Source organism: Panthera pardus, unplaced genomic scaffold (assembly GCF_024362965.1).
Source record: "Panthera pardus isolate Hobbes unplaced genomic scaffold, ASM2436296v1 HiC_scaffold_13, whole genome shotgun sequence".
Taxonomy (NCBI): domain Eukaryota; kingdom Metazoa; phylum Chordata; class Mammalia; order Carnivora; family Felidae; genus Panthera; species Panthera pardus.
This window is the reverse complement of record NW_026526688.1, coordinates 123697408-123716673: the sequence shown is the minus strand read 5'-3', so window position 1 is coordinate 123716673 and position 19266 is coordinate 123697408. Positions and strand designations below refer to the sequence as shown.

Sequence of the window (19266 nt, the reverse complement as noted above, 5' to 3'; positions counted from 1 at the left end):
CAGATACTTTCAGTAAATAAAGGTAATCAGACAAGATATGTTTATAAGGAACATACGGTCTAGGGGCTCCTGGGTGGCTCAGTCAGTTAAGTATCTGAGCAGCTCAAGTCATGATCTCACGGTTCATGGGTTTGAGACCCACGTCAGGCTCTGTGCTGACAGCTCAGAGTTGGGAGCCTGCTTCAGATTCTGTGTCTCCCTCTCTCTCTGTCCCTCCTCTGCTTGTGCTCTCTCTCTCTCTTTCTCTCTCTCACTCTCAAAAATAAAAGAACATTAAAAAAATTTTTTAAAGAATATACAGTCTAATAAAAGATGGAGCTATCACATAACCGATATTAACACAAGGTAGGAATTAATATGCTTCCGATATAAAGAGTAAAGATGAACAAAATTCAGAGGAAGAGGTCAATATTTCTGCTTCAAGTGGCTAACAAGTCAGCATTTAAACTGATTTTTGAAACATAAATTGATTTTGTAAATGTAAAGATGATTAAGTGATACTCAAAGGAAAGTGAACAGAATGAGTAAACAAAATGGGAATATTGGGTCAAGTGATATGGAGAATAGCAAGTACTTTTCTTAAGCTAAAATTCATGAATATGAAATAAACTAATAGAAGTAATGTTTGAAAAGTTCATTAAGATCAGGAAATGGAAAGCTCTAGAATAAGTGAAGACTTTATTTTTTACGGTGATCTGGTCACATTTTTGCTTCAGGTAGATTAGAATGTCATGTATTTGAGATATGACTTGGAAAAATTAATGGCAGAGGATTGCTATAATTTTCCCATGATAATTTTAATGACTTTCAATTAGCAAGGTAGAATCTATTTTTATCTTGGATCCCATTTTGTCCTGAGTCCTACTAAGTCCAAAGTATGTAGATTATTTGTTTGTTAAATGTCACTTTTCATTATTTTTGCACTAATTTTGGTACAGATTAATTTTAGTAAAGTTAAATAATATTGTGATAAATTTATTAGGTTTTCTCTCCTACTAAGATATTCAATTTAATTATGCTGTTATTATTATTACCTAATAATTCAAAGAGCTGATAACCACTGAGATAACCGCAACAAAATGATTAAGGAAAAGCTTGCCATACTAGATCTCTAGAATAATTAAAATCACTAATTTATTAAATTGATTGACAACTATCCCAATGGTAAGCATAAAATGGAGCCCTGAAACCAAGCCATATATATGTGGAAGCTTGGTATATGAAAAACAAGACGTTAAGACAATGGTTTATCCACTTTAAAAGTAATTGGATCCCTAAACACCAGCTTACAAACAAACACACTCCCACAGATACAAGATTTGTCAAATATCTAAATATAAAAACAAATACTTTGAAACTATTAGAAGGATATAAAGGCTCACCCAAGCCTTTGGATATATGTATATGTCCATACATATGTGTGTGTGTACATACATACACATATGTATACATATATGTATACATACATGTATATGTAAATATATACGTATAAGAAATATATATAAAAGACACTTAGGGATAGGAAATGATTACTTAAACAACAAGCAAGAAGCAAAATGAATAAAAAGGTTGCCAATTTTGAAGTGCTGATGGCATGTAAGTCTAGAGATTTTTGTTAACTCTAAAGTTAAGGGACAAAGCTATTATTCTGAATATATGTCAGAGTACCTTAGTGTGACCACTTTATCCTCATCAAAATGCATCAGACCATAAATAGAATAAAGTACAAAATCTGTATGATAGATATAGCAAAATAAATTCTCAGTTTACCCAAAACCCTTGATTAAAAATAAACTCTACAGTGTACTACATCAAGACAAATAACTTGGTAGACTATGAATGCTCTTTAGACTCTGGCATTCTGATATTAAGTGTTAAATTTACTACATTGTAGCTGAATAATTGAAATAGCTACAGAATTGAGCAGCATCAATATTTCAAAAATTGAAGTCCTAAAGGCATACCATAAATTTTGCAAATGACATATCTGATAAAGGGTTAGTATCCAAAATCTATAATGTATTAAACTCAATACCCAAATACAAAATAATCCAGTTAATAAATGGGTAGAAGACATGAATAAACATTTTTCCAAAGAAGACATACAGATGTCTAACAGATACATGAAAAGATGCTCAACATCACTCATCATCAGGGAAACACAAATTAAAACTACAATAAGATATCACCCCACACCTGTCAGAATAGCTAAAATCAACAGCACAAGAAATAACAGGTGTTGGTAAGGATGTGGAGAAAGGGCAACACTCTTACACTTTTGGCTGGAATGCACTGATGCAGCCATTCTGGAAAACAGTATGAATGTTCTTCAAAAAGTTAAAAATAGGACTACCCTATGATCCAGCAATTGCACTACTAGGTATTATCCTATAATACAAAAATACAGATTTGAAGGGATACATGCACCTGATGTTTATAGCAGCATTATCAACAATAGCCAAATTATGGAAAGAGCCCAAATGTCCATATACTGATGAATGGAAAAAGAAGAGGTGGGGTGTGTGTGTGTGTGTGTGTGTGTGTATGTGTGTGTGTGTGTGTGTGTGTGTATATATATATATATATATATATATATATATATATATATAATGGAATATTACTCAGCCATAAAAAGAATGAATGAAATCTTGCCATTTGCAATGACATGGATGGAGCTAAAGTGTATTATGCTACGCAAAATAAGGCAGTAAGAGAAAGCCAAATACCATATGATTTCACTCATATGTGAGTTTTAAGAGATGAAATGGTTGAACACAGGGGAAAAAGGAGAGAGAGGCAAACCATAAAACAGACTTGTAACTAAAGAGAACAAACTGAGGGTTGCTGGAAAGTAGGTGGGCAGGGGGATGGGTTAAATGGGTGATGGAGGAGGAGAAAGAAGATGGTGGCATAGCAGGACGCGGGGTTCACCTCTTCCTGCTGATCACTTAGATTCCACCCACACCTGCCTAAATAACCCAGAAAACCGCCAGAAGACTAGCAGAACAGACTCTCCAGAGCCAAGCATAGACAAGAGGCCCACAGAAGAGGCTAGGAAGGTCAGAGAGGTGGTGCATGCTACATGGACTGGCGGGACGGAGCTGGGGCAGTGGAGGGGCAGGCTCCTGGCAAGGCAGAATCCCCGAGTCTGGCTTGCAAAAGCAGAGGCACCAGACTGCGTGAGTTCTGACAGCCAGTGGGACTTAACATCTGCAATGTTATAAATCAACAGCTCTGCTCGGAGAGAGGGAGGGCAAGAGGACACCAGGAGGGAGAGGCGTTGATCCCCAGAAGACAGAGCTCAGCTCAGCAGGGAACAAAGGCGCTGGCCAGCACCATCTCCCTCTCCCATCCCCCAGCCAAAACCCCAAAGGGAACCAGTTCACCAAACTTGCTTGCATCCCGCAAACACCCAATGCTGTGCTTCTGTGGATCCATCCCTTCGACCCGGTTGGCCTCCCTCCCAGTGCTGCAGGGCCCTCCCGCAGGGGACCACTGAGGGCAAAGTGAGCTGAGCCTGCCCCTCCCGCCCCTGTGCACATTGCTGATCAACCCCAGCTAATACACCAGATGCCATCAAAGCAGCACCACAAGCCTGGCACTGTGCAAGTAGCCAAGACAGGAGCCACACCACTCCACAGTGAGCCCTGCCCCTGGGAGAGGGGAGAAGGTACACACCAGTCTGACTGCGGCCCCAGCGGTGGGCTGGGGACAGACATCATGTATGACTGTGGCCGCACCCACCAACACAAGTTACTCCAGACAGCACAGGGGAGGTGCCCTGCAGTTCTGCACCACCCCAGGGACTATCCAAAATGACGAAACGGAAGAATTCTCCTCAAAAGAAACTCCAGGAAGTAGCGACAGCTAGTGAATTGATCAAAAATGATTAAAGCAATATAATGGAACAAGAATTTAGAATAATAGTCATAAAACTAATTGCTCGGCTTGAAAAAAGTAGGGAGGACAGCAGAGAATCTATTGCTACAGAGATCAAGGGACTAAGAAATAGTCATGAGGAGCTAAAATGCTATAAATGAGGTGCAAAATAAAATGGAGGCAACCACAGCTCGGATTGAAGAGACAGAGGAGAGAATAGGTGAATTGGAAGATAAAATTATGGAAAAAGAGGAAGCTGAGAAAAAGAGAGATAAAAATATCCAGGAGTATGAGGGGAGAATTAGAGACCTAAGTGATGAAATCAAATGCAACAACATCCATATAATAGGAATTCTAGAAGAGGAAGAGAGAGAGAAAGGGGCTGAAGGTGTACTTGAACAAATCATAGCTGAGAACTTCCCTGATCTGGGGAAGGAACCAAAAAGCATTTGGCAAATTTTAATAAATATTCATGGTAAAAATTCTCAACCAACTAGAAACAGAAGAAATTGTTTTCAACCTGATAAACAGCATCTATGAAAAACTTAAAACTAACATATTTATTTATAAAAGACTGAATGCTTTTCCCATAAAATGAGAAAGAAGGGAAGGATGTCTGTTTTCACATCTTCTATTCAACATGACATTAGAGTTCCTAGGCATTGTAATAAGACAAAATAATAAATAATAATAATAATAGGCATATTGATTGGAAAAGATTGCCTTTAACTGTCTTTAATTCATAGACAAAATTGAAAGTCCATGTGGAAAATCAAAGAAATTTACAAAACAGACACTAGAATTAATAAATGAGTTTAGCAATGTCACAAAATAGAAGGTCAAGATCAATTGTGTTTAAATATTAAGCAGAAATACTGGAACATGAAGTCAGAATAAAGCATTTAACAAAATATGTATTAGACTTATACACTGAAAATACAAAACACTGATGAGAAACACTTTAAAAATTTCTAATAAATAGAGATTTATATGTCATTCATAGAGTGGAAGATGCTAAAATGTTCTCTCTAAAATGATCTATAGATGAAACATAGTACAAATATCAGCAGGCTTCTTTTTAGACTTGATACACTGTTTCTAAAATTTATATAGAAATTCAAATGACCTAAAATGACAAAAACAATTGTGAATAAGGGAAGCTGATGCTACCTGATTTCAAGATTTATTCTATAACTACAATAATCAAAATAGTTTGGAGTTTGTATAAGGACAGACATAGATAAGTAGAGCAGAACAGAGTTCACAAACCGACCAGCATATATGATGTGTTCATATTTTATGTAGGTGCCAAGGTTGTTCGATGTAGAAAGAAAAATAGTTTCAACAAACATTTCTGGAACAATTTTTTATATCCAATGCCAACAAAAGGTTTTCTTTCTGTAGGTCATGCCATATACGAAAATTAAATTTGAAATGGTTCTTAGATATAAATATAAGTACTACAGCTACAGAAATTCTTGGGAAAAAAAACTAGTAGAAAATCTTTGTGTCCTTGAGTAAAGCAAAAATGTCTTATATAGGATACAAAATTATGAGCCATACAATACAAAAACTGTTAATTTGGACTCCATGAAAATTTGTTTAAATGTTCTTCAAAAGAAACTACAGATCTGGAAAATTAAAAACCAAGCCACAGCCTGGGAAAAAATATTTTAAAAATATAATATCTTAGTAAGAATTATAACCAGAGTATATATATATGTTAAAAAAAATCCTATAGTCAATAATAAGAAGGCAAAAATCAATGAAGTAGTGACAAATATTCTCTCCTGTCCAAACTCTAGTCAGGCTCTTCTGAGCCCTTTATTGTCTAGGCCTCAACCTTGGCTTATAAAGCCTTGAATAAAATAGGTCAAAGCCACTAAAAGTGACCGTAGCTCCCCTTAAAGTGTCTGCCTGAGAAAACTGACAAAACAGTTACCCATTTTTCAGACTATGCCGCCAAGAGTTTCCTGTTGGTACCTGTCAACACTTGCAGACGGAGTCCCTGTCTCCCAGTTTCTGTGAGAGGGTGGCAGCCTAGCTTTGATAAGTGTGCCAGTTAATAAACCAATGTGGGTTTCACAGGACCAGTCTCTCCTCCCATTTTTTGCAATTTTTCATTTCCCTGACTCTACTCGGCCCCTATTCATCTCCCTCCATATTCCTCTGTTCTCCCCTTAAAACACCCAGTTACTTCTGTACAATCAAAGTTGAGTTCACTTCACACTGGACTCTTTTCCCTAGTGTAATAACATATTACTGATTAAAATCTGTCCTTACCACTTTGCTGTCTGCCTTTGTTTGCCTTTGACATTAGGCAAAATATATGAATAGGCATTTCACAGAAGATTATAAACAACAAATAAACATATGGAAAGGTGCTCAATATTGTTAATCATATGGAAAATGGAAATTCAAGCTACACACCTACTGCAATGGCTAAAATTAAAAAGAAAGTATCAAATGTTGATCATGACAAGGAGCAGCTGACACTGTCATACATCTCTAGTGGGAATGCACAATTTTTCAGCCACTGTGGAAACTTCTTTGGCAGTCTTTTGTGAAGTTAAATACATACTCACTGATATCACTCTACCCATTTACCCAAGAGAAATGAAAACATATGTTCACATAATAAGTTGAACTCAAATGTCCATAACTGTTTCAGTCACAGTAGCTTAAAACTTGAAGCAACTCTAATACCTCATCAACTTTTGAATGTATAAACAATATATTGTATAGTTATTACTGAAATACAATTGAACAATAAAAAAAGAACAAGCTATTGACTCATTGAACAACAGAGAAATCCAAAAACTATTATACTAAGTGAAAAAAAGAGGCAAAAGTCCACATATGCTATGATTCAATCTACATGAATTTCTAAAAGATAATAATAATCACAGAAAGTAGAAGAGTGGCTGCTAAAGGCAATGGGTCATTGAAAGAAAACTCACTGTAAGGAAGTGTTGGAAGGTGGGGTGGAAAGTGGGCAAATGGGTGAAGGGAGTCAAAAGGTACAAACTTCCAGTTATAAAATAAAGTCATGGGGATATAATGTACAGCATGACAACTATAGTTCATATTGTGCTGCATATTTGAAAGTTGCTAAGAGAGTACATCTGAAAACCTCTCACTGAGGCACGTGGGTGGCTCAGTCAGGTGAGCATCCAACTTTGGCTCAGGTCATGATATCATGTTTGTGGGTTTGAGCCCCATATCAGGCTCTGTGATGACAGCTCAGAGCTTGGAGCCTGCTTTGGATTCTGTGTCTCCCTCTGTCTCTACTCCTCCCCTGCTTGTGCTCTGTTTTTCTCTGTTTCTTAAAAATTAAAATAAAAAATTTTTAAAAAGGTTAAAAAAAAGTCTCATTACAAAAAAATTCTGTAACAATGTATGGTGACAAATGCTAACTAGACTTATTGTGGTGGTCATTTCACAATATATATAAATATCAAAAAATTATTTTCTACATCTGACACTGATATAATGTATGTCAATTATACCTCAATAAAAACAAATAAATAAGCGATGGAAATGTTCTATTATATGATTTTCGTGGTGGCTATAGAACTATTAAAGCTCATTGAATCAAACCTTTAAATTTAATTTTAAAATGTTATATGCATAGAATATCAATAAACCGGGGCGCCTGGGTGGCTCAGTTGGTTAAGCAGCCGACTTCAGCTCAGGTCATGATCTCGCGGTCCGTGAGTTTGAGCCCCGCGTAGGGCTCTGTGCTGACAGCTCAGAGCCTGGAGCCTGTTTCAGATTCTGTGTCTCCCTCTCCCTGACCCTCCCCCGTTCATGCTTTGTCTCTCTCTGTCTCAAAAATAAATAAACATTAAAAAAAAATTTTTTTTAAAGAATATCAATAAACCTAATTAATAAATTAATCATTTCTTGATACTTATGTCTATTGAAAGAATAAAAACTGCCACTAGAAAAAAAAAACCACATTTTATTGATTCCAAGACACCCATTTTTCAATATCTTTAAAACTACAACACATCTTACAATGCATCGGGTTTTTTTTCCTTCCCTTTTTTTCCTTTCCTTTCCTTTCCTTTCCTTTCCTTTCCTTTCCTTTCCTTTCCTTCCCTTTTCTTTCCTTTCCTTTCCTTTACTTCCCTTCCCTTCCTTTGCCTTCCCTTCCCTTTTCTTTTTCTTTCTTTCTTTCTTTCTTTCTTTCTTTCTTTCTTTCTTTCTTCCTTTCTTTTGAGAGAGGCAATGGAAGAGAGGGGCAAAGGGAGAGGGAGAGATAGAATCTTAAGCTGGATCCATGCTGTGCATAGATCCAGCAGGACTGGATCTCACAACCATAAGATCATGACCTGAGCCAAAATCAAGAGTTGGACACCTAACCGACTGAGCCACACAGATGCCCCAACCTATGATTTCTTAAAGTCAGAATGGGAAATATTTTTTCTTTCTTAGTATTATATGAAGTAATGAGGCATCTAACACTGGATGGCATATTAGATTCAATGAAACATGGTAATACTAAAATGTTGAATTAAACTAATTCTACCATTTATGTTTATGCTATGTGTGTTTCAGGAAACACACACATACATATAGATATATCACGAGTAATCTGCTTTTTAATTATTTTTTTCAAAATTAGAGAAAATATAGAATATAATATAAACCTATGTATTTACCATCCATAATTATTAAAATTTCCATTTACAAGAAAAGCATACAGTTCATCCCTTCTCCCCTTTCCTTTTCTTACCATAGAAATAACTATACTCCTGAATATGTCACATGTTCTTTATACCCATATTATTACATTTTGTATTCATAGCAAGAAATAACGAATTCGTGGGCCTTAACATAATAGAATACTATCTAACAGTCAAAATAAGTGAATTAAATTGACATGTATCAACAGAGATCAATCTTGAGAACTTAAATTAGGAGAAAAATCAAATAATAAGTGTATGATAATTATAATACCAAAATACTTTAGGCTGTTTTCTATGTGCTAGGCACTGTTCTAAGCTTTCTACATATATTAAAAATAGACATATAAACTCATTTAATCCTGAGAAAAGCTCTCACATTATCATCATCCCAGTTTACATATGAGGAAAGTGAGGTATAGATGGATTAAATGTTTTGCTGAAGATTAAACAGCTAATAATTACTTTACTCTTAGTTTGTCCCCAGAATCTGAGCTCTTACCCACTCTAATATGTGTAAATATAGTATTGACCTACATTGCTATAACAAATAGATAGTCACAATAAATATGTATTATTCAGATAAGATTGAGAACAAATGCTTCAGGTCAGCAAGGTGGATGGGGTGAGGGCAGTGTATTCAGTCTCTCTGGAACCCAGACTTAGAGCAAACCCACCATCTTCAAAACCTGGCTTCCTAGAGGACTCTGGCAATCCCCACTGAACAGAAAGAAAAATAGCATAGAGGACAAAATAGCATAGAGGACAAACAATGTGTAAGGGCCAGGCCTGGAAGTGGTAGATATCATATCTACGCACATTCCAATGACTAAAATTCAGTTATTCGGCCACGGTAACCATATGAGAGCTTCTGTCAGGAGCTCAGATTTATGACCTCTCAGTTTTCTTTTTTCTGATATTAACTCTCCTTTTTCTTGAACAATAATCATTGGCAAAAAGCACACAAACAAATGCACTAAAAAGCAAGTAAATATGTATATGAGTAAATGTGTATATGACTATGTATAGAGTCGAGAACTTAGTTAATATAACCTCAACTGGCTTGGCAAATGTATTTTTGATTCTCTTTCTGTTTCACTAACTTAAAAATTTTTAGAATTTTTTTTGACAGTTGAAGTTATTGTCACTGTTAATTCATTCTAAATTTATGGTGGTATATTAACCATGTCATCTTAGTTGAGCCCTAAGTTTAGTCAGAAACTCACAAAATTTGCCTAGCTGGATTTCAGAATTGTTATGGACCGATGATTCCTATGTGTCTTCTGTCCTTCTCTCTCCCTCCTTATGTGTATTTACTGAGGTCATCCTATCTTGTTCTCCCCCACTGTATGTTGGATAAAGACAGGAAAAATTCCCATTCTAGTTTATAAGTCTTGTATTAAGTAAAGCTATATTTAAGGAGCTACCACTTAGGTAACAGCCCTGAGAAGCACCATCACAAATTGATAAGAGTTAGATGATGAGATGATAGACTTCAAGCTAATGCTATAATGGGGTGAGACTTTTGGGAAAGAAGAGAGAATTTTTCATATGGGCAGAATTTGAATATTTATGGTCAGAGAACAGATAGTGGTAGCTGCAAAGATAGCTATATATCGCTTATTCCACAAGCTTGTCTGCAATGTGACATTAACAGTCTTCCATCATAATAAATGTATAGAATGATACAAAATTAAGAAAAAAATATATGTCAATATGTACTCAGACATCCTAAATCCAGAATTAAACTATACCCATTGTAGACAATATAAATGAGAAAAAAGAATATAAAACAAATATCAAAGCAAATATTTTTGATGTAGTTAATGAATGACAGAGCTTTAGCTGAAAAGTGTTTCAGTTAATCTTGATAACAAATTTTTAGTACTTGTATTTTTAGTGTTATTTTCAGAGAATAATTGTTTACTTACAAATATATAATAATGGATATATAGGAGCACCTGGGTGGCTCAGTCAGTTAAGTGTCCAACTCAGTATCAGCTCAGGTCATGATTTCATAGTTTGTTAGATCAAGCCCCTTTGTCAGTGAAGAGACTGCTTGGGATTCTCTCTCTCCTCTTTCTCTGCCCCTCTCCCACTTGCACACTCTCTCTCTCTCTCAAAATAAATAAATAAACTTAAAAAATAATGGATATATAAGCAATATGTGAAGATAAATTTACTTTATTGAGCTTATTAACATCTGGATGTATCTGTAAGTAGCTATTGTCCACATGAGCCTAAATATTTGTAGGCTTATTTTCCTTAAGTTTCAGTCATATGATAGAAGTGAGAGAACTATTTTTTATGTTCTCTATAGATTTCATGGACCCATTAAATAAATATTCAAAAAATAATTTACACACACAGACACACATACATATGTTGAAAACTCACAAAGAGCAAATGTGTTTTATAAATTCTATATGACTAAATTAACAAAGGCCAATTTGTTCAGTACTGTCATTTTCTGGTTTTTTTTTACCCTAAACATGAAAGTACACTAAAAGAACCTACTTATGTGCCCAAAAAAGGAAGAAGGTGTTTTCAATCAGCAACACATTGTAAAGACAAAGCAAAAAACAGTTTGCAATTTTTTGTTTCATTTTAACAATTACAAATTTCTGCTTTTACCAATATAGAGTTTTCACAGTTGAACAGAATGTTTTCTGTATCTCAAGGCAGACAAAATAGAACTGCCTTAGGAAAAAAAAATTATTAAACACACCTCCCCCCAAGACACACACTGAACTCAGAATTACACAGCATGGCCCTAGTCTCAAAAGATTGTGATTTGCTTTGCAGCCCAATGTTTCCTGCTGTTAGAAAAAAAATATGTAAGCTTTGTTTCATGAAAAAGCTTTAACCTGAGAATTACTGCACCACCATGATTACTCAGTGAAATATACTGCATAATCTACAAGGTAGCAAGAAAACATTAGGTTTGGAAAATAAAATGATCTTTCTGTTGGAAAATCATCCATATGCCCCCCATGCATGTGTAGATACCTAAGCAGTTTACCACATTCTCTCAGAAACATCTTAACTATGAAGGAAGTTCCCACAGAGAAGTATGTGAATCCCAGCAGTGTGCAAATCACTTCTCTTATCTAATAATCTCTTACAAATATACCTTTGGTTGTTCTTTGACTTTCCTAAAGGTGAGACTCACCACAGGCATTTTGTCTGCCAAATATTTTTTCAGAAGCTGTTTGCTTTTATGCTGTTATACCTGAGATGGGAGCTCATGACTCCATGAGAGAAGAGAAAGCAACATTCATATTCAAATGCTAAGAAAAATAAAGTAAGCTTCTCATGTTTAATTCCGTCGCTTTTTAAAAAAGCAGGAATTCTTCTGTTTTACATAGGATGAAAGAAGCATTATACAGAGTCATACAAAACAAATAAGTATTATTTAAAATAAAAATGATGAAATATTTTTGAAATATTACTTATTTCCATTACTTCCCAAGTATTAAAGATAATAAGACAGAAAACACATGCACATAGCGTACATGCACAGAGGTTCCCAATTCAACCTGAAAAAAGCTAGAATTCATTCTATAAAGCTGTTGATAAACAAGTCCTTTATATGTCTAATTATAATCATTTTACTATAGCATCTAAAAGAACCAGTAATTTAATACATGTCAGTTATTTAACGTTATTGATTAGGTTACATAAAACATGTAACATTGATATAAATGTTCTAGATAAGTTCTAATATAATTGGAAAAGGCAATACTTTTCCACCCTATCATGTTTTCCAAATTATTTTTCAAATTTTAAGGAATTACCTGCCAAAATAAATCCCATTAACAGAGAAAGATATACTTAGTTTATTTAAATTGAAGAATTTAAACATTTAAACATACATCTCTGTTCATTTCTATTAATTAAATTATTTTTAATTATCTATACTCAATATAAAATTACTACTTAGAAACTATAATTAAAATATTGCTGTGCTAAGTTAGAACTTAAAAAATTAGCAATGTAAATAGTAATATTCTATGTATCTATGCCACATACTTTGCCTTCTTTTTGCTACACTCTTACAGAGCTATTCTTTAGTATTTCTGTCTGAGGAATGCATATGATTTCAAAATATTAATAAGGAAAACAAAGTAGCAACCTATCACTATGAATTTTTCTATTCTTTCTCTATTCATATACGTATTTTCCTGATTCCTCTTTTTTATTGTCTCTATGTCTTGTTATTTGTTCCATTTCTTTTGTTGCCTCAGTATTACTTATAGATGCTGGAGCTTAACAAATTTTAATGGTAACAGCCTGAGAATCAGTTCCCCTAACCACGTGCAGGAAGGGGAGTAGAGAGAAGCAGTTATAGATAGTCTTGGCAAAACAAACCATGGGGAGAATTCAGAATCCCACTGACCTTTTCTGTTTCTGGAGATGGAAGTATGTAATTAAGGCATTTGTTTATTAGGTGAAAGGATTTTTTTTTTTTGATATTTAAATTCAGTTTATTTAAAAATTTCTTTTTAATGTTTATTTATTTTTGAGACAGAGAAAGACAGATCATGAGTTGGGGAGGGGCAGAGAGAAAGAGACACAGTATCCGAAACAGGCTCCAGGCTCTGAGCTGTCAGCACAGAGCCTGTCGCGGGGCTCAAACCCACGAACCATGAGATCATGACCCGAGCTGAAGTCAGCACTCAACCGACTGAGCCACCCAGGCGTCCCTAAATTCATTTTATTTTCATTCTAGTATAATAAACCTACTATGTTATATTAGTTTCAGGTGTACAATACAGTGATTCAACAATTCCATACATTACTCAGTCCTCATCACATTAAGTGTACTCTTAATTCCCTTCAGTGAAGTGATTTTAAAAGAAATATTCAACTTAGTCTTGTGGGTCGATTATAGGATAGGCATTTTCAAACTATTACTCAGTTTTCATTCCTGAAGCAAATCATACTGCCCATCATTTTTTTTTCATATATATATATATATATATATATATATATATATATATATATTTAACATTTATTTATTTTTGAGACAGAGAGAGACAGAGCATGAACAGGGGAGGGTCAGAGAGAGGGAGACACAGAATCTGAAACAGGCTCCAGGCTCTGAGCTGTCAGCACAGAGCCCGACGCGGGGCTCGAACTCACAGCCCTCACGGACCGTGAGATCATGACCTGAGCTGAAGTCGGCCGCCTAACCGACTGAGCCACCCAGGCGCCCCTGCCCATCTTTAAATGGTAGACTTAATAGCAGAGAACGTGTTCATGAGGAGTAATGTTGCTTAAACAGGTGAAGTGTTTTTCAATTTGTGTCATTTGCATGTAAGGTATTAACAAATTTTTAATAAAAAGTTCACTTGCTTCAATTTTTATATTATGAATTTCAAGAAAACCTCCTTATAAAGATCTCTTTAACATTTGGGAAGCCTTTTTTGTTTTTGATTATATTTAACACTGCTGAACATTGCTGTTATTTAACTATAAAGACTTTTACAAATCACAAAACAATTGCTTTCATGTGTGAAACAAAAGAAAAATGCATAATCATACAGTTCAGGAAAATGTTATAGAAAGTCTTGCAGTAAAATCTATAGCTGGAAAAATAAAAAGCAGCCTGAAAAAAATATCATAATGGTATCGAAACTTGCAACAAATAACTGCATGCTTTAACTAAAATAAGAAACAAAGACACAAAAACATGCCAATAACACGGATTTTTGGCTTATTTTTAAATATTGCTGTACTTCTTTTTTTCTGATTTTTTTTAATGTTTGTTTATTTTTGAGAGAAAGAGAGAAACAGAGTGTGAGCAGGGGAGAGGCACAGAGAGCAGACACAGAATCCGAAGTAGGCTCCAGGCTCTGTGCTGTCAGCACAGAGCCTGATGTGAGGCTCAAACTCATGAACCGTGAGATCATGACCTGAGCCGAAGTTGGATGCTTAACAGACTGAGCCACCCAGGCACCCCAATATTACTGTACTTCTAAACATAAAATATAATTCATGAACTTCCTGCAAAAATAGAAGACTAAAACAGTATTGAAAAATCTCCCCCCTTTGATATTTAACAAAATGAAGAAAAATAGTAAAAATAACAAAATTCACCAGCAGGAGCCAAACTATGACAGAGATAAAATGAAAAGCCCAACCCAAAAATGTAGTAGCTAACAAAACACAAGTGATCTTAGTTTAAAAAAAAAAAAAAGGTATCATCCCTGCCCCATCTCCCTCCAAAAAAGCAATACTTAGGAAATTATGAGAAAAAATTATGTAAATTCTCAACACTTTCTAATTTTGAGCGAAGCTAACTGGAGTGATTCATCAGCCCTGGGCATATCAGGATGACTCCAAGAAAGTAAAAATAACTTACATGATACAGGGAAACATCAGTAGAGTGAGAAAGTATCACCAGGATTTTCCATATTCCAGGATATTATACTGAGTTATGTAAAAGATCTAAAAGCTATGGGAGTGCCACAGTTTTAGCTGGCATTAGTGGCCCTGACACAGAATTTAATAAAACAATAAGAAAAAGAACCCAGCTCAGATTCCACAGAGACGCAGCTGAGGCCTAGACCTTTCACTACTTATTCTTGTATTCACTCCTTTAACCACTTTTTAGTGAGAATCTATGATGTATCTGGCACGGTTCTAGGCAGCGAAAAAATGACAGTAAAAAATCAGACAAAAATATCTTAGTATGACAGAGTTTACATTCTAATAGTTAGACACAGCTTTTAAAAACAAACAAAACTCAAATAAGTCTACAGCCTATTAGAATAAGATAAATTGAGTGGAAGAATTAAAGGAGAGAAGAGAGAGAAGATGACAAATAAGTAAAGACTGGAAGAAAGGGGATGAACCATGTACAGGCAAAGGTGAGATTCCAGGCAGTACAGACAGCAGGTGCAAAGGCAAGTGTAAGAAACAGCCAGCTCGAAGTGGTATTTACATGGAGTGAGCTAAGTGGAGATTAGAAGGTGAGATAAAAGGGTAATTGGAGTGGAAGTGGAGGCAGGTACATGGCATAGGGTCTTATACCATTGTATGTATTTTGGTTTCTACATGGAATGAGAAGTGAAGCCACTGAGTGCTTTGAACAGAGGAGAGACTTAATCTAACATATAATTTAATTGGCACATTCTGACCATGGTCCTGAGAATAGACACTAGGAAGAACAAGCGTAGAAGCCAGGAGACCCATTAGGGAATTATATGACTAATTCAGAGAAAAGAGGATGCTAGTGCTAGCAGTAGATTTAAAAAAGAGGTTAAAATTTGGATATATTTGGAAACTAGAGCCAATAGAATTTTCTGACTGATTAGATAAGGATGCGAAAGAGAGGAGTCAAGCCAGAAGTTTGGCTGTGGATATGTAAATTTTGAAATGCCCACTTAGACACCCAAATGGAGATTTGATGATTGGCGCTCAGTGAGAAAAGACCGAAGAATCTTGGCATCAGATAGGACACCCAGCCCAAAAGGAACCTCACCCTCTTTGTCAAATAGCCTGCTATATTGGTCAGCAGCAGCAAAGGGCTATTTAGGCTAACCATCTAACAGTACCTCTTGCAATTAACCAGTTTACCCAGTCCTTGGACCGCCAAACAGCTACTCAACTGCTTAGGCTGACCCACAAATATAGACTAGAGACAAAGCAAGAGAAGAAGCAGAGATTGTTAGTCCAGGCTGAGAAGAAAGCTGCTGGCAAAGGGACTGTCTCCACTAAGAGGCCTCCTGTCCTTCAAGCTGAGGTTAATACTGTCACCACCTTGGTGGAAAACAAGAAGGCTTAGCTGGTAGTGACTGCACCTGATGTGGATCCCATTATGCTGGTTGTCTTCCCGCCTGCCCTGTGTCATCAGATGAGAGTTCCCTTGTGCATTACCAAGAGGAAGGCCAGGTTGGGGCATCTAGTCCACAGAAGACCTTCACCACTGTCACCTTCACACAGGTTAACTCAGAAGACAAAGGAGCTCTGGTTAAGCTGGTCGAAACCATCAGGACTAATGACAATGATAGATATGATGAGATCCACCGTCATTGCAGAGGCAACGTTCTGGGTCCAAAGTGGGTGGCTTGCATTGCCAAGTTGGAAAAGGCAAAGGCCAAAGAACTGACCACCAAACTGGGGTAAGTGTACGCTGTTGAATTTTCTGTACATAAAAGTAATAAAAAGTAGTCCTCTTCCCCCCACCAAAAAAAAAAAAAAAAAAAAAGATCCTTACTGGAGGTAAAACATGTGACTTTGCCACATAAAGATAGTATATAAAGCTGACGTCAAGGTTTTGAGATAAAGAAAACAGGAAGTACAGGAAATTGAAAATCAGAGCCTAAGAGAATTCCAATAAGGGAAATCAGAAGGAACCAAAAAAGGAAATTAAACATATATGGTCAATGAAGCAGGATGGTGTCCCAGATGTTATGCACAGAAGTTTCAAGGAACGGTGTCAGTTGCTAAGTTAAATGCTGCTTGGGATGCCTGGGTGGCTCAGTTTGTTAAGTGTCCAACTTTGGCTCAGGTCACGATCTCATGGATCGTGGGTTTGGGCCCCCCATCAGGCTGTGCGCTGACAGCTCAGAGCCTGGAATCTGTTTTGAATTCTGTGTCTCCCTCTCTCTCTGCCCCTCCCCTGCTTGCCCTCTCCCTCTCTCTCTCTCTCTCCAAAATAAATAATGCTGCTAATAGGTAAGATGAGGACTGAGAATTCACCATTGGATTTAGCCACATTGAAGTTACTGTTGGCCATTCCTGTGCAAATGTGGAGACTGAAAACCAGCTGGGCTCAAGGAAGAATAAGAGAAGAGTTGGGGAAAATGGGTATAGAAACTATGAGAAAGTTTGCAGTAAATGGAGACCAAGACATTTAGCAGTGATCAGAGGAGACAAGGGATTAAGGAAACAGTTTTTTTTTAATGTGATATATAAGCCTGTCTGTCTGCAGCTGGGATTATCTAGAAGAAAAACTAATGTTGATGATGAGGGGGGTGGGGGAAACTGTTAAAGAGATGTCTTTGAGTGAGAGGAATCCTGATCTAGCACACACTGAAGGAGGAGGCCTTAGGTGGTCCAGGAAACAGTCCAGGAAACTGTCACAAGCACTTCCAAATGTGCAAGTGGAGAAAGTGTGCAGATCATAGTATTTAGCCTTTATATGTAGTAACAGAGAAAATAGTCTTTTGAAAGTCAAAAATGAGTCAAGGACGATTCAGTCACATAAATCAGAGCAAATTTAAGATCTGAACAAAGCTGTCCATTTTAAGATTTTTTAAAAACGGAAAATAATTTGCATACGTAAACTATTTAAACATATTATAATAGGGAAAAAAGAAAAGAAAGAAAAGGTTTGAAGTGGAGAGAAGCAAAAGATAAAACAAACAAAGAATGAAACATCATATGCAAAATAACACAAAGAATTTACATGAAACAGAATCCAAGGACTCAACACCTATTCTCAAGAATATTCGGAGAGATAGAAGAATTTAGAGAAATTAGGAGCTGAAATGGATCACACAGATAATAGGAAAGAAAACAAAATGAGTTGAAACATAAGATTTCACAGCTAAGGACAATAATTGAGAGGCAAAATATTCAAATGGAATGTACAGATTAGAAATAGCAAGAATCAGAATAAACATGATAAAAAGTCAAATAAGTGATAAAAAGAGAATAATGGAGGCAATTATAAGAAATTAAGAGAAAATAGAAACAGATATTAAAGATTCACATTGCGAGATGATGGTAAGTGGGCACACTGACATGATCAAATATGTGAAAATTATTTATCAGAAATCTGGCAAATGGAATAAAAAAACTTAAGAAATATAATACAATCACAGTCTCTGACATGAAGGAAGAAAATAATCTAAAGATATTACACTATAGATCAGAAAGAACTTTAACAGAAGATTAACAAATGACACAGATTCTGGTTAAACTGTTCTGTGTCCATGATAAAGAATTACTTAGATAGAGGCAGAAAATGCAAGTCAATTTCTTCAAGAAGAAAAAAATAAGCTCGCCTCAAATTTCATCAATTAACATTAAATGCCAGAATACAGAGGAACAGTGTCTTCAAATTTCTGATGAGAAAAAAAAAATGTACGAGTGAAGATCAGAAAGTTACCTTTGGATCTAAAGGCAAATGTCAAACATTCACATAAATGAGACAACACATGTTGAGTGCCCATGAGTTCAAGGATGGTTAAAAAATTAACTATTCAGTATTCAAATCCAGATAACCAAAAGATGACTCAAAAACTGAGAATTCAAAAACAGTTTTTTAATGATATGAACGTGGTTAGTAAAGGGATGATGGTAAATATTGAATTCTTTTAGGGAACTAGGAAAACCATCTAGAAAAATTAGGGTTGCAGGAAAGTCTATAATATAAACCCTGAAAAAGTAAACTAGATCTAGCAACAGAATAAGTGTAAGGAATGGTAAAATGTGTAACTTTAACTTATAGAGCAGGGGGCCACTACATGCAGATTAAATTGAAACACAATTAAAAACATTTCTTAAATTTTTTTTTTCAACGTTTTTTTATTTATTTTTGGGACAGAGAGAGACAGAGCATGAACGGGGGAGGGGCAGAGAGAGAGGGAGACACAGAATCGGAAACAGGCTCCAGGCTCCGAGCCATCAGCCCAGAGCCTGACGCGGGGCTCGAACTCACGGACCGCGAGATCGTGACCTG

General features: G+C 35.9%; 1 protein-coding gene and 1 pseudogene across 1 annotated transcript in view; one reads left to right on the top strand and one right to left on the bottom strand.

The window, feature by feature from the left end:
• Window positions 1–19266, bottom strand: part of STPG2 (sperm tail PG-rich repeat containing 2) — a 614851-nt gene that overhangs the window by 100961 nt on the left and 494624 nt on the right. The window lies entirely within an intron of this gene.
• Window positions 15432–16728, top strand: LOC109246539 (60S ribosomal protein L7a-like; annotated as a pseudogene).